Consider the following 15262-nt stretch of genomic DNA (forward strand, 5'->3'; position numbering starts at 1 on the left):
CATGCATATCTCATTATTCAAATTTAATCTGTTCCTGAAAACGTGATGGTATCAAATTTTGCATTATTGGAAACTATATAGTTCGTTCATTTCTTCTTTTTTAAAAAATTTTATTTAAACTTTTCCATATAGACATTTTATTTTATTTTATTTAAACTTTTTAATATGGACATTTTCAAAAGTTTACAAATGTAGAGGGAACACTATAATGAACTCCTGTGTATCCATTACACAGCTTCAACAATAAATTCCAATAAAAACAGTTCTTAAAGGGAAAATAATGTTTTGGTGTTCATTCAAAACTGCCAACCAATTATCCCAAATATTACTTACTCTTATATCCTCAACATAACAACCCTCTAAGAATTTTCTGGCTATTCATTAACTACAAAAGATATTTTTCTTTTAGAATTAAAAAAACACCATTATTCTGGGGCCAGCCCCGTGGCCGAGTGGTTAAGTTCTCGTGCTCCACTTCAGCGGCCCAGGGTTTCGCCAGTTTGAATCCTGGGCACGGACTTGGTACTGCTCATCAGACCATGATGAGGCAGCGTCCCACATGGCACAACCAGAGGCACTTTCAACTAGAATCTACAACTATATACTGCGGGGCTTTGGGGAGAAGAATAAAAAAAAAAAAAGAAGATTGGCAACAGTTGTTAGCTCAGGTGCCAATGTTTAAAAAAAAAACAACACTATTATTCTATTCTGGAGGAACACTGTAAAGCTTTCCAGAACCTTGTAGAGCTTTCCAGAATCAACTATAGGCTGTGTGGTAGAGGTGGACAGGAAATGGTCAAACTGAGGTCTTTGATGCTTTCACATTCCAAATATTTCTTCAAATGTGAAAGCTTTTCTAGCTTCTCAGGCTCATTGACTCTCTTCAGAGACCCTTCTGCTTTCTTAGACATTTTCAGTTGATAATCTGGAAGCAATAACGCAGAGCACATTTAAACAATGTGAGACAAGATGTCACCCTCTAGGGAGAAGATGTGAGATAAGACCACAGCACACTCTATATCCTGTTGCCCCCTTTTTTGTTTTTGAGGAAGATTAGCCCAGAGCTAGCATCTGCCACCAAGCCTCCTCTTTTTGCTGAGGATGACTGGCCCTGAGCTCGTATCCATGCCCATCTTCCTCTGTTTTACATGTGGGATGCCTGCCACAGCATGGCTTGACAAGCAGAGGGTAGGTCCAGACCCGGGATCCGAACCAGCCAACCCCAGGCTGCCAAAGCAGAACCTGTGAACTTAACCGCTGCGCCACTGGGCTGGCCCCCTGTTGCCCTTTTTGTTGGCACAAGTATGTGGACTAGTCATAGCAAGTTCTTGATTCAGACAGGAAATTTTGGGTAGAAATATTTGTGAGTTGTAATAACAAATATTTGCATGGTTATAATTTCCGCTAGCAAGGTCTACTTGATTATATACATTTTATGGTGAACAGCTTTATAGAATTCATTTAATAATGTTGCTTCAGGTTTTTCAGTTTTTAGCTAATGACTTCAATGTTTTAAGTCACAAGCATAAAGCTGTCCTCCACGTAATGGTAAGGAGAAGTTCCTGAACTAAGTGGACCCTCCAAAGATTTGTAGTCATCATTTGGTTGCTCAAATTTGATGATCAAAGAAAATAACTCCAAAAGGGGTAGCTTTCAGAGACCACTATTACTGTAGGTCAGTACTGTGGGCTGAATTGTGTCCCCTTAAATTCATATGTTGAAACCTCACTCCCAGGACCTCAGAATGTGACTGTATTTGGGGACAGGGCCTTTAAAGAGGTCATTAGGTTAACACAGGGTTGCTGGGTTAGTCCTAACCCAATGTGACTATTTTGTGTAGTTAAATGAAGAAGAGACTAAGGCACAGACAACACAGAGGGAAGACCATGTGAGGACACGAGAGGCCTCGTATAAAACCAAACTTCCCAACACCTTGATCTTGGACTTCTAGCCTCCAGAATTAGGAAAACATAAATTTCTGTTGTTGAAGTTACCCGGTCCGTGCTATTTTGTTATGGCAACCCTAGCAAACTCATACAGTCAGTAATGATGTCTAATCCAGGCTACGAAGTGGCCTTTAATTACATGTAGGGGCTCTGGGTCTATAGAGTAAGTAGAAAATTCATCAAAAGGGCTGGCCAGGCATGTGCAATGCAATCTAACCCTTGTTGACAAATTTTGATGACAATCAGGTGATTGCTCAGTGCATGGACTCAGAGTAAATAAATCATTATTTCAGTTATTTGTCAGCACTTAATAGGAAAGCTTGCTGAAAAGCACATACCACACACGACATATGTAGAAGCGGTAGGATGTGAAATATCCCTGAACTGGAGGGTCCAGCTGTATATTTCCTCCAAACTTTAGAGAGCACAACTGATAAAACGGAACTTTTCAGATATATAAGGAATGTCATAGCTGACATGTAGAAATGTGATGGTATAAAGATGATAACTTGGAGAGTTGATGAAAATATTTTAAATATTTCACAAATCGATACATATATAATTTTGAAAATAGTAAGCAAAATTAAGAAAGAAATCTTTGTCAGTAGACAATAATACTGAGGATTTCGTGGATGCAGCAGACTTTCAGTTACACAAAGGAGCATTAAATTAACAACAGTATTTACCAATATTCTCTTCAAAGGGCTTTTCAAACACTAAATAATTACCCAATTAAGCCACTGCAAGATAAGCTGTTATTACTCTGGATTTAGTGAAAAGGACTACTAATTACTATTTTAACAGTTTCTGTGAAGAAAGACTCAATGTTTACTGAACACAAATGTGAGACCACTCCACCCTTCTAGTGAGTAGGGAACAGAAAAAACAAAAGGTTGATTAAATAAGTGAATTCAGGGAAAGACAGAGATGATTAAGAACTAAGAAACATGACCTGTGGAAACACAGAATTTAATATGCAAAGCGAAGGCCAAAATTGGCAGAAGGCTCTTTATGAATCCTGCCAATATTCAGGGTTGCAGACTGACAATGGAGAATCTTTGGTCATGCCCTAAACAACATAATTCATCACGCTAGTGCTTGGGGCAGTCATGTCCGAGCCATTTATCATCATCATATCACTCGTCTGAGTGAGAGAGGGGAAGAACTTTGATTGCTAAGCTCTAGGGAGAGTGAATTTATAGCCAACATCCCTAAGAAGGCAGCACAGCTCTCCCCAAAGCAAAACGCTGCCCGCCGCCCGCTCCCTTCTGTGTCAGTCAGAGGCAAAAAGCAAACACATTGCCTCCAAGACACTGGGAGCAAAACCTAGGTCTGACACTCTTGGCTCTGAAATAGGATAGCCAAGAAATCATATTTAAAATACTCTTTGAAGCTGCTTTAAAAAACTGAGTCAATGGTAAGTATGGATGATTCATTTCAAATGTCCTTTGGTGACAAAATAATTTCTGAAATGCATCTATGGATAATTATATTTGAGAAGAATTATCTCCTAACAATGAACCCATGAACATTCCTCTGTATTGGAAAACTTGGAAGGATGCTGAAAATTAAAAAAGACTATATATAAATATTTATGTATATTAAAAATATATATATTTATTCACAGGCATACCTCATTTTATTGTTCTTTGCAGATATTGCATTTTTTTTCCAAGACCCTCCACCAGCAAAAACATTACAGCTTGCTGAAGGTTCAGACAATGGTTAGCATTTTTTAGCAATATAGTTTTTTTGTGCCAAGGAAGGTGCACCCTGAGCTAACATCTGTGCCAGTCTTCCTCTATTTTTGTATGTGGGACGCCACCACAGCATGGCTGTTAACGAGCAGTGCAGGTCTGCACCTAGGAACTGAACCTGGGCTGCTAAAGTGGAGCATGGAGCTCGCTGAACTTAACCACTAGATCACAGGGCCAGCCCCAGCAATAAAGTGTTTTTTAATTAAGGTATGTACATTGTTTTTTTTAGGCATAATGTTATTGCACACTCAATAGACTACAGTATACACTAATTTTATATGCACCAGGAAACCAAAAAATTCGTGTGACCTGCTTTTATAACAATAAAGCAACATCTAGCCTCCACAAATGAAAACATAACTTCATACAGTAGCACTTCGTGAACTTTGTTTGAATTATCACTTTAAAATTAAGTTGCTCTCTTGCTATCAACAGTCAGCAAATTGTCTTATCTTTTTCTTTGCAGTGTGCACTGAGATTTCTTTTTGAAGGTGGTTGGTTATTTCTGGAATTACATAGGGCCTTTAGGATAACTGCTGTATACCCCCCCCCCCCCACTGTGTATGCAAAATAAAATGTAACTGGCTAAGTAGGTGTCATAAGTCTTAGAGCTCTTTTCTTCCTGACGTTCATTCTATGTAACAAAGAATGTGTGATCCTTCAGGATAGGAGTACAGGCTTGTCAGCTTCCTCCATTGTATCGGCGATTCTAAGAACGAATGGACTCGTGTTTTTACACAAGCGGAAGTTTTCATCTGTAAACGTGCCCCCTCGGAGGTATCACTGTGCCTGAGGCGCCTTCACAAATGTCACCACCTCGCTTCTATAAATACCATGCTTCCGTCCATAGGGAAGGCGCACCTAAGTGTGTTTGGAATACCTTTACGATAGAAAAACCGGGAGACGGTAACATAAAGGGCAAAGCTGCGGCACAAGGCTTAGAGGTACGGCTTCAAAGCTTATTAAAGGAGAACCAGCATGGAAAAGACGCGCCCCACCCCGGCGCAGCTGCCCGACGACGACCCGAAGCGTTTGTGCCGAGCAGCACTGAGCTAAGCGCCACGCGGGGCCCCTGGGCCTCGCTCCGCCCGGACTCTGGGCCTCGGGTTTCAAGTCAGGCTTCGCCAGACATTACACTTCGGGGCAACCAGTTCCACGCCCAGGCCAGTCCCCAAGGCCTCGCGCGGCCTCACGATCCCCGTCTTTGCAGCGTCCCCAGCATTTGGGGAAAGGCTCCCCAAAGCGCGGGCTGATTTCAACCTCCTTCCCCAGGGCGGAGCTCGCTGCAGGGATTAACGCGCAGAGCGCGGTCGCCGAAGCTCCCCACGGGGGACCCCACCCTTCCTACCCGGCCTACAGCTCCCGCGCCCGCTCCGGCTCCTGGGGACCTGCCCTCCGCTCGCTGCGCGCCGCCGTCTCCCCCGGGACCGCCAGGGCCAACTTCCCGGACCTGTAACTTCTCCCCGATCCCCTCCCACTTCACCCTCCGGCGTCTTCTCCCCGCCCCTGTGTCCCTGGGCCGAGTCCCACGGGCTACGCCCCACCGTGGCCCTAAGCCACGCCCTGCGGCCCCTGCCACGCCCCTGCCCGGCCCTAGGCCACGCCCAGTAGTGCCTGTCAAGCCTCGCGCCGGTCCAAGACCACTCCCAGTGGGCTCCAGCCAGGCCTCGCTTTTGACTCTCGGCCACGCCCGGGGGCCCCAGCAGTGCCCCGCCCGCCTCCGGGCCAAGCCTGGGCTCCAGCCTGCCTGCCCTACCCGTGACCCCGCAGCAGGCCTGTAGCTGTAGGGGCCGCTCAGCCGCTGGGCTGAAGCCCACTTCCTCCGCGCATGAGTCTATTGTAGATACCCTCCAAATATCCTGGAAGCAGAGGTTTCTCATCTCTCTCTGGTTCGCTGAGTGGCAAGGATTAGGGGCTCGAACCTCCAAGGAGAAAGGAAGCAGCTGCGTTTCCCCCAGATCCCAGTTCTCCGTAGAAAAGCCTGGAACATGGAGGCTTGAGTAGCTATTTTAGTTTTCTCCAAACTAACAAATCGGAGGGGTGCCCCGGCATTTGTTGTCAGAAAAAGATTTTGGCTCACCATCCTGAACACAGACAACTTTGGGTTAGTCCTCCATTGTTTCATGCCCCTGGGCCTGAGGTTTCTCATCGCTAAAATAAGAGTCTCCTGGAGCACTTGAACTGGTTCCAGCACCTCATGCGACAGATTGGCTTGGTGAATATGGGCGAGTCTGTCTCAAAACATGGTGCTGGGAGCACTTGTCACAATACAGAGTAATACCTTTTAGTATTACACTATATTCAATTGATTTCATCCTGAATTCTAAGAAAAAAAAGGAAGTGTACTCAGATGGAAGAACCTCCAGGTGTCTTTTGAAAGGAAGGTAAACATTTAATAATAAAAATAATAAATGTTTCCTGAGGCCAACCCTGCTACTGTAGGTACTCTGTATATGTTATCTTGCTTAATTTTTAGAACAGCCTACATGTGGTAGGATCAATTTCGCTTCCAATTACGGGCAAGAAAACAGACTCGGAAGGAGAAGTGCCTTGGGCAAGGCCAGGACTAGAACCCAACTCATCACACTTTTGTGATAGAGAGTGGGGCACTTTGATAGGAGGCTAGGAAATACATTAATATTTTTAATTCAGAAAAAGAGAAGAAAAGGAAATAAAGGTTTTTGTGTGTGTGTGTGTTTTGATTTTTAAGGAGAGTAGAAGAATGAGAAGTTGGTTGGTAAGGGATAAGCAGGGAGAAAAGACAGCTGTCCTTAGGATGGTGGCTACTTAAATCTAAGGAAGAGGGAAGGGGTTGAAAATAGGGCCCAGGGGTGCGTGAGACAAGAATAAATGTAGAGGTTAAGAACTCCAGAGGGAGGAGTATTGAGAGAGTTGAATATTGCTAGGAATAAGTGGGGCTCATACCGAGATTGTATAATGAACAGATGGATCAAGGAAGGCTTCCGGAGTGATTTCAGTGCTGGCTACCACTTTGATGGCCTGTGCTGCAGCCATGAAGCCATATAAATGTGTACCTGACAATGGTTGTTAAGGAGAGACCTAGAAGTCCATTATTTATAATGTTCTGTATTTTACTAGTCCGTGCTGCTAGACATGAAATTATACACAAGATTCATGTTAAGAAATGACTTCAGTTTTTCTTTATGAAAGTTACTAAATTCTCCACCGCCCACATTACACCCATTGTGCAAGATTTGTGATGGATTTCACAAGCAGGCTCTTTTTCTATGGCTTTACTCCTTCAAAATGAAGATAGTGTTAAAGAGAAACTAGTCTAGATTTTATTTCTCTGAAAGAAGCAGCATCAAAGAAACCTCAAATTAATATGCAGGAGTTTTATTTCAGGAACTTTTTCAAACTATGGTGAGCACGTGTGTTCACACCAGGGGAGAGAAATTCATGCAAATTCAGTGTACAACAGTGCAAAACATTGGTGGCATACAGCATTTGAGTATATACTGTAATTTCATTTCACATCCTAAGTGATATAAGCACTACTGATAGATAAGTACCAAATACTGTCCTATTTTAAAATAATTAAACTTTCTTCGGTACTGGCCCCCACATCTACTAGCCCTGAGGATAGGCAGACAAGAACGGATGAAAGGGGTCTTTTATGATGTTCTGCCATCAGAAATGATAATCTGGCATCAAGGCTTGTGTCCAACTTCATTTTTCAGCATTTCTTCCTGGAAAAGCTTAACTTGGAGATTTTTTTGAAACCCAGAATGTCAATGCACTGTCATATGTCTATGATGAAATAGCCAAGTTAAAAATCACATTATTAAGGAACCAAAGGCTTCCAAATGAGTCTCTCAGTTAAGGGTTTAGTTCAAATGCACTCTCATTTCCACAGTACCTGCTTTTCATTTTCATAGGGTCTTTGAATTTTGACAGTCTCTGTACTCAGAAACACTAAATTGGCAGAAAGAATGAAATCAAAACCAAACATCAAAACCCTCTCACTGTTTGGGTTAAACTTGTGGAAAGCACTCAGGTTTTCATCAGCCTAGTTAGTTGTTTTAAATATTTACACAAAAATTGTAGAAAAACATCTGGAGAGGACAAAATATCAAGTCATCCGGGTAATTATCAGATGAGCAGCAGAAAAAAAGCACAGCTGATGATATCAATTCGTAAATGGTGTTGCTGTCAGGTTGTAATTGTTAATTGGAAGTTAAAATTCACGGTGCTGCAGAGATTTTCTTGGTTAAAGTTTTAGTCATGGTGTGATAAACTAATGCCATCATTTCTAGGATATCTATTGGATACCAGTGTCACAAGAGGGCTAAAACAGAGCCTTCAATACACATCTTTCTATCAAATTCCTGTTCTTTATATCTCCCAGAGAATACAGCTAACTGTTCATTATATTTTATTACTTGACTTAGAGGCAAAGGAAAAAATGAAATTAAAACTATTCTAGGTCTTAAAGAGCTAAATTGAAAACACATAATCCCCTAATTTAGGGGGCCTTTTAGTGGGGACTGTTCCTTTATAAATGAATCACTACAATCTTTTGTAGAAGCCAATTACAAGTTTGTCTTTAAAAACGTTATGACTATGCAGCTACTGTGGAAAAAAGTAGAGCAATTCCTGAAAAAATTAAATACAGAATTACCGTATGATCCAGCAATTCCGCTTCTAGGTATATACCCAAAAGAAGTGAAAGAACACACTTGAACAGGTATTTGTACACCCATATTCGTAGCAGCATTATTCACAACACCCAAAAGGTGAAAAGAACTCAAGTGTCCATTGATGGATGAAGGGATAAACAAAATGTGATCTATTCATGCAATGGAATATTATTTAGCCTTAAAAAGGAATGAAATTCTGATAATGCTGCAAGTTGGATGAAGCTTGAAGACATTATGCTAAGTGAAATCAGCCAAACACAAAATATTGTATGATTTCACTTATATGAGGGGCCTAGGGTAGTCCAATTCACAGAGACAGGAAGTAGAATAGTGGTTACCAGGGGCTGGTAGGAGGGAAATGGAGAGTTAGTGTTTAATGGGGACAGAGCTTCAATTTGGGAAGATGAAAAAATTCTGCAGGGGCTGTCCCGGTGGCATATTGGTTATGTTCGCATGCTCCGCTTCAGTGGCCTGGGTTTCTCCGGTTTGTATTCCAGGCACAGACCTATACATCACTCATCAAGCCATGCCATGGCGGCATCCAACATACAAAATGGAGGAAGATTGGCATGGATATTAGCTCGGGGACCATCTTCCTCAAGCAAAAAAAGGAAGATTGGCAACTGATGTTAGATCATGGCTAATCTTCCTCACAAAAAATTCTGGAGATGGATGGTGGTCATGGTTGCCCAATAATGTGAGTGTACTTAATGCTGCTGAACTATGTATATAAAAAGGTTAAATTTTTTTATGAATATTTTACTACTATAAAATATTTTGACTTTAGACAGCCATTTGTAAATACCTTGTAAAAAGTTGTCTTGAATTTAGAACACCTATTACTCTCACTAGATTTGCTAGTATAAATAAAAAAGTCATAATGTTAAATTTTATCACCATTAATTTTAAAAAAACTTTTAAATTAAATTGCCTGGGGTTTTTTTGGTCTGGCAATTCCTTTTGGTATTTGTGACGGAAACTCAATGGTATTTGGTGGCTAGGTGCTCACTAAACTCATTTGCTCCTCTTCCTGGACCCATAGCTATACTACATTTCCCAGCCTCCGTTGCAGGTAGGTGTGGTCCTGGCACTGAGGGCCAGCCAGTGGGATGTGGTAGAAGTGACATCTGCCTTCCAGAACTGGCCTATTAGAAAACCTCCCACCCACTCACCGTTCTCCACTCTTTCTCCATCCGTGGGCAGGATGGAGAGAATTCCTAGAACCTGGGGATGGAGCCACAGGAGAGAAAGGGGCTGTATCTGAATGACCATGTGGAACAGAGCCCTCCTAACAACCCTAACTGTGAGGAAAGGTAAGTGAAAAATTTACTTGTATTGTCCTAAGTCACTGAGATGCAGGGATTATTTGTTACAGCAGATAGCTAGACTGATTAACACAGTATTCGTCCTGTGAGGAGAGGTAGGTGGTTCCGTGTGCAAAGTGATAACCACCCTCCCTTAGCCAGCCAGCAATAACTAATATTAAATGCCTTCCATGGTGGCTTCCAAATCTTTAAGAGAATTACTTAAGTGTCAGAGGCATCTATTAGCAGACAATAATGTGATTATTGATCTCTAATAAATACAGTGTTGAGAGCTAAGTTAAACACAATGAAATTAAGCCCCAAAAAAGTCAGCAGGACAGCTGTCATTAACCGTAAGTCCAAGCATGTGTGTCTCTGAAGGATACCAAATGGTAACTTTCTGTGTTGAAAAACAAAATAATGTGGACTTGAAGGAAACATTAAAAGGATGACTTGACTTTATAATTCAAATAGCTTGACTTTTTTTTCCCTTTAAGTAATATGGGTAATTTCTTTGTTTTCATTTTCAGGATCTTTTTTTTTTTTTTTCCCTTTTCTCCCCAAAGGCCCCTGGTACATAGTTGTATATTCTTCGTTGTGGGTCCTTCTAGTTGTGGCATGTAGGACACTGTGTCAGTGTGGTTTGATGAGCAGTGCCATGTCCGTGCCCAGGATTCGAACCAACAAAACACCGGGCTGCCTGCAGCAGAGCGTGCGAACTTAATCACTCAGCCACGGGGCCAGCCCCTCAGGATCTTTTTTAATAGTGTATGTCTGTGTTTACCATGGAACTAGTTAAAATTGCTATTCAGAAACCTTGGTTAAATAGTGGTTTTAAATATTTTGTGCTATGTAAGGAACACAGCCTTTGCAACGTTAGTTCCTAAAGAACTCTTCTGTATGAGTAGTTGGCAAACTTGTGTCACTTAGTAAATATTAAGAGGGGTAGTTGTATACTAAGGTGTATAAAAATATACTAGGGTATGTAAAAATCATGTTGTAGCTAAAATAACTGAAGGGAAGACTTTGCTTCAACCTTCTAGCTAGAATAAGGAGGAAAATCAGAGACTTCTGTTGAAATGAATCTCTTGACAGTGTGCTGGAGGCAGTTACACTCTCGATGAACATGGGGAACCAGGGAGTACTGACCAGTACTTTCAGAAGTAGTGACAGAGCCTGATAGACCTGACTTCAATTCTTGGAGCCTCTAGTTTCTTGCTGTGGGAACTCTTAATTTCCCTGCGCCATGATGTCCTCATATAGAGTGAAAATACTATTACCTCCTTCTGGCAGCTTGCTGGTTGTTCTTAAGACCCAGTCTCCTTTTCTTTCACACTAATAATTTAGCAGAGTTCATGGCACCCAGTTAAAGATTCTACTTCACAGCCTCTCTTGCAGCTAGGCATGGCTATGCGACTTAGCAGCTTTGGTCTGTGCCCCATCCCACTGGGAGGGGATGAGAACTGAAGAAGCTACCTTGGGACTAGGGATGGAGTTTATATGTTGAGAACAGCGGAGACCCTGTACCTTCATAGGATTTGTGTGTGCATTAAGTGATATGTTATGTGAAAGCGTCTTATCTGGAGTCTTCAGAACACTACTGGGAGGTTGCTAGATAGGAGGGTTAATTAGGGTTTAAGTATAGAGAAGTCAGAAACAGCAAAGTGAATGAAGTAAATAATGTGCTTTTAGATAAGAGGGCAGGTGGGCCTCAGGTCGCAGCACTCAATGAGATCACCTATGTAAAGAGCATCAGACAGAAGCCCAGGATCCCAAGGGTCAGGAGAAGGGAAGCTGCGGGCAGGAAAATCAAGTATAAGAGCCATGGGCGAGGAGCCTAGGAGCAAGAACTTAGGACTATCGGCCAGTGCAGTGGGACTGGCAATAAAGCTCATCACTGTAACAAAAATAGCTATCATTTATGGATGGTCTCTGTGCCAGTCTCTATTCTAGTAGCTCTTTGTAAACATTTTTAAGATTTTAGATTTTCATAATCCCTACTTTGCACACGTGGAAATCGAGGTTCAGAGATGTGAAGTCTTTTGGCTCAAGGTCTCATAGCTAATTAAGGGCTAAGCTGAGATTCAAATCTAACACTAGCTGACTCCAAAACCCAAAGGCTAAGAACTAACTACCCAGTGACCCAAGTAAAGTGCACAGCACAGGACAGAGCAAAGGGATCAATAAATGTTACTGTGATTATCTAGACAAGGGAATGAGTATCTGGCTCACATCCTCAGAAGCAAGATCATACCTAAGCTGGAGACTCTGTGAGGCCAGGCTCCCTATATACTGTGCGTGTGTGTGCGTGTGTGTGTGTGTGTGTTGTGTGTGTGTGTGTGTGTACCTAGGGTACGGGAGAGCACTGGGGAGGTGGGAGGACATAGAGATGGTCTGCTGGTGATTCACATTGGAGAGTAAAAAAGTGAAAAGTGAGGGGGCCGGCCTCGTGGAGCAGTGGTTAAGTTTGCACGTTCTGCTTCGGTGGCCCGGAGTTCACCGGTTCGGATCCCGGGTGGGGACCTAGGCACTGCTTGTCCAGCCATGCTGTGGCAGGCGTCCCACATATAAAGTAGAGGAAGATGGGCAGGGATGTTAGCTCAGGGCCAGGCTTCCTCAAGAAAAAAAGAAAAAAAAAGTGAATTGTCTGGAGGCAAAGTCATTCCTAATTCCAAACATTCATCTTTTTCTTCGATTGTGTGGAGAAGGAACTGGATGCTTTGAGAACAATGAAGCTAACACTTTCCTTGATTGTCCCAGAATCGGAGATTTTTAGAGCCAGAAGATCTTAACAACAATTTAGTGTCCCACCCTCTCCTCTTGGAAGGAGGCAAAGGACATTCACTGGGATTTCAAGACGGCACTGACTGCTGAGAAATAAGTAAATTCAAAAGGGCTTTTCACTCAAAGAATCTGAAGTTCCAGAGAAAGGTTTTAACTTTAGAGAAGGAGAGTGAGTCAGAAAGAGGTCCATAATCATGGTATATGTGTGAGCTTGAGGTTAGAATATGTGTTAATAGTAACAGCTGTAACAGGAAAACTTCTGTATTAGGCTTTGGCGTTCTTTTCCTTAAATTTCCTTAAAATAGAGCATTTCACTATTCTGATGTTTGGATGATAATAGGATGTGAGTATGGTGTGGTGCTTTTAATAAACAAAATCCCTTTTTTTAACATAAACTGCATAAATTTGGAGAAGCTTTAACAGTCTTATTTAAATATCAGACACACAGTTTTAATTGATACTGAAGAATATATTCAATAAATATTATGGGAGCCAGGCTGGTGGTGTAGTGGTCAAATTTGCGGGCTCCACTTTGGTGGCCCAGGGTTCTCAGATTCAGATCCTGGGTGCAGACCTACACACTGCTCATCATGCCATGCTGTGGCAGCATCCCACACAGAAGAATGAGAAAGGCTTACATCTAGGATATACAACTATGTACTGGGGTTTTGGGGAGGAAAAAAAACAAAAAAGAGAATATTGCCAACAGATATTAGCTCAGCGCCAATCTTCCTCACCAAAAAAAGAAAAACAGCATACCTTTAAATAAATAAATAAATATTCTGTAAGTTATAAAGCCCAGTAATAAAATAGACATCTGTGAGCCCACCACCCGACGTTACTAATACCATTGATGCCCTTACTTCCCCTTCTCTGGTATCATTACTTCTCCTCTGTCGCCTCACCAGGGGCAGCCACTCTCCTGAATTTTATGTTAATTACTTTCTTGCTATTCTTAGAGATATCCAGTATTTCAGGCACCTCCACCACCACCATCTCCTGGATGTAGGATTCCAAAGAGTAGGGAAAGTATTACAGTTAAAACTCAGAGTTGCAAAGTGACAGCAAATGCCATATTTCTTAACACAGTTTTGTCTCAATTTAACTTGTCTTTAAAATTAGCTAATGATGGTACTTCTCACAGACATAGAAAATAAAGCAGCAGTGACTTATAAAATTCCCTCAAAAACAGAATTGAAAACATAGTATGCTGGTTAAAACCCATAACAAATTAATAAACTTGACTTCGTTTCAGCCTTATAGGGATTATAATTCCCCAAGGAATAGTGTCTACGATAGTTACATATTGAGAAGACTATTTTAACATTAATACTCAAAATTCTGTAACATTCAGAGCACGAGTGTACAGAGGCTTAACAACGTGATGAAATACATATTGGCAAGGAAGACTGTTTTGCATTTGGCAGATTTTGAATGAGGCAGAAGACCTCTTGGCTTACGCCTCTGCTCCTTAAGTCAGAGGTCTCATGCTTTTCCCGGTGAAACGCTATATGAGACTTCTCACAGACTTCCTTTTTATAGGTGTGGTGTGGGGCAAGGGAGTTTTGCAAGAGGATAAGAATTTGATGTGAGCAGTTCTGGCCTCACTGGCTTCCGTGCTAGAATTTGGGGCAGATCCTGAGAGCCTGAGCTTGGAGGGGCACCAGGAAAGGCTTCAGAACCATCACAGGTCACGCTGGACCTCAGTTAACTCCGTGGTACCTGAGGAATACTACGGATAGCACGTGCTCCACGTGCTCCACCTTACTCCTGCTGGGGCTCTTCCAGCTAAACATCCTGATCTGAGCCATTGCACAGAAAGAAGCATGGGAACCAAGACCTGGAGCCAATGATGATTTGAGATAAGAAGGCATGATAAGAAGGCTTTGTCAGCGAGTGGAGGGGGAATGGAGAGGAGAAGACAATGCCCGCAAGTGCTGGCTCTGTGTTTTGCTTCCCTAAAACGGGCAATGACATTAAGTAATTTCTTTCTTTATTTTGATTGGAGCAGTATTTTTGTATCAATGGCCTGAAAGGTAATGTTGGTTGTGTCCTATTTTGGGACAAATTTTGGTACCTTTCTAGGTGCCTTTGGTTGTGTGCTCTGGAAACGATGTTCTAGTGATGACACTGGCAAAGCTTTCAGTATGGAGATGTTGATGGTTAATGTGTGTCTGCTCTAAGACACTAATGTTGTGCCCTGTTTAAAAGCAGCCACGTGCTATTAAGAATCTGCCATAAAATTCTGCTACCTGACCAGCAGCTTGGACAGAAGTCCCTTGGCTTCATTTGGGAGTTGTTTCTTGCCTGTAGATTGCATGAAAATCCAGTCTGGCTCTGCGTTGCCCACACCTAGCATTGCAGATACACCTACCCTGAGTGATTCCTGTGGTTCTGCTCAGATTCATGATCCTAAACCAGCCTTATTTAAAGATGACTTCCTAGTTGGTGGGGGATAGACCGAAAGGCAAAGAGGAAAAAAAGGTGGAAAACACAGGATTTGAGATTAATCAGGAACTTATTTAAAAGGGCAAGCTATTCTTACTCACATCATTGATTGTGGTGATAGAAAAACAACACTTTTTTAACATCAGGCAAATTCAATATTTTAAAATAAATCACATAGGAATAAAATATCACTTAGACCCCCTCAGAGGTGGGATTATTACTTTCCTACTGGCATGGGTGAAGTCATGGAAATGTTTATTTCTGTAACTTTTTGCTTGCCTTCTTTCCTCTTTCAGATAACAGGACAGCCGACTTATCAGCATAAAAAATATTTCTGTCAGCATCCAGAGACCATGGAGTAA

The 15262-nt window shown here is 42.0% G+C and overlaps 1 protein-coding gene and 1 long non-coding RNA gene across 2 annotated transcripts in view; one reads left to right on the plus strand and one right to left on the minus strand.

Annotated features, from left to right (window-relative positions):
• PTER (phosphotriesterase related) overlaps nucleotides 1–5210 on the minus strand; it is a 56576-nt gene extending 51366 nt beyond the window's left edge. Inside the window, exon 1 of the mRNA XM_001498128.5 lies at nucleotides 5052–5210. The gene's annotated coding sequence lies outside the window, so the exon portion shown is untranslated. The remainder of the gene's footprint in view (nucleotides 1–5051) is intronic.
• Nucleotides 1–13230, plus strand: part of LOC138921380 (uncharacterized) — a 45925-nt gene extending 32695 nt beyond the window's left edge. Inside the window, exon 2 of the long non-coding RNA XR_011433913.1 lies at nucleotides 9568–13230. This is a non-coding gene — a long non-coding RNA (uncharacterized lncRNA). The remainder of the gene's footprint in view (nucleotides 1–9567) is intronic.
• Nucleotides 13231–15262: the final 2032 nt, after the last annotated feature.

Source organism: Equus caballus, chromosome 29 (assembly GCF_041296265.1).
Source record: "Equus caballus isolate H_3958 breed thoroughbred chromosome 29, TB-T2T, whole genome shotgun sequence".
Taxonomy (NCBI): domain Eukaryota; kingdom Metazoa; phylum Chordata; class Mammalia; order Perissodactyla; family Equidae; genus Equus; species Equus caballus.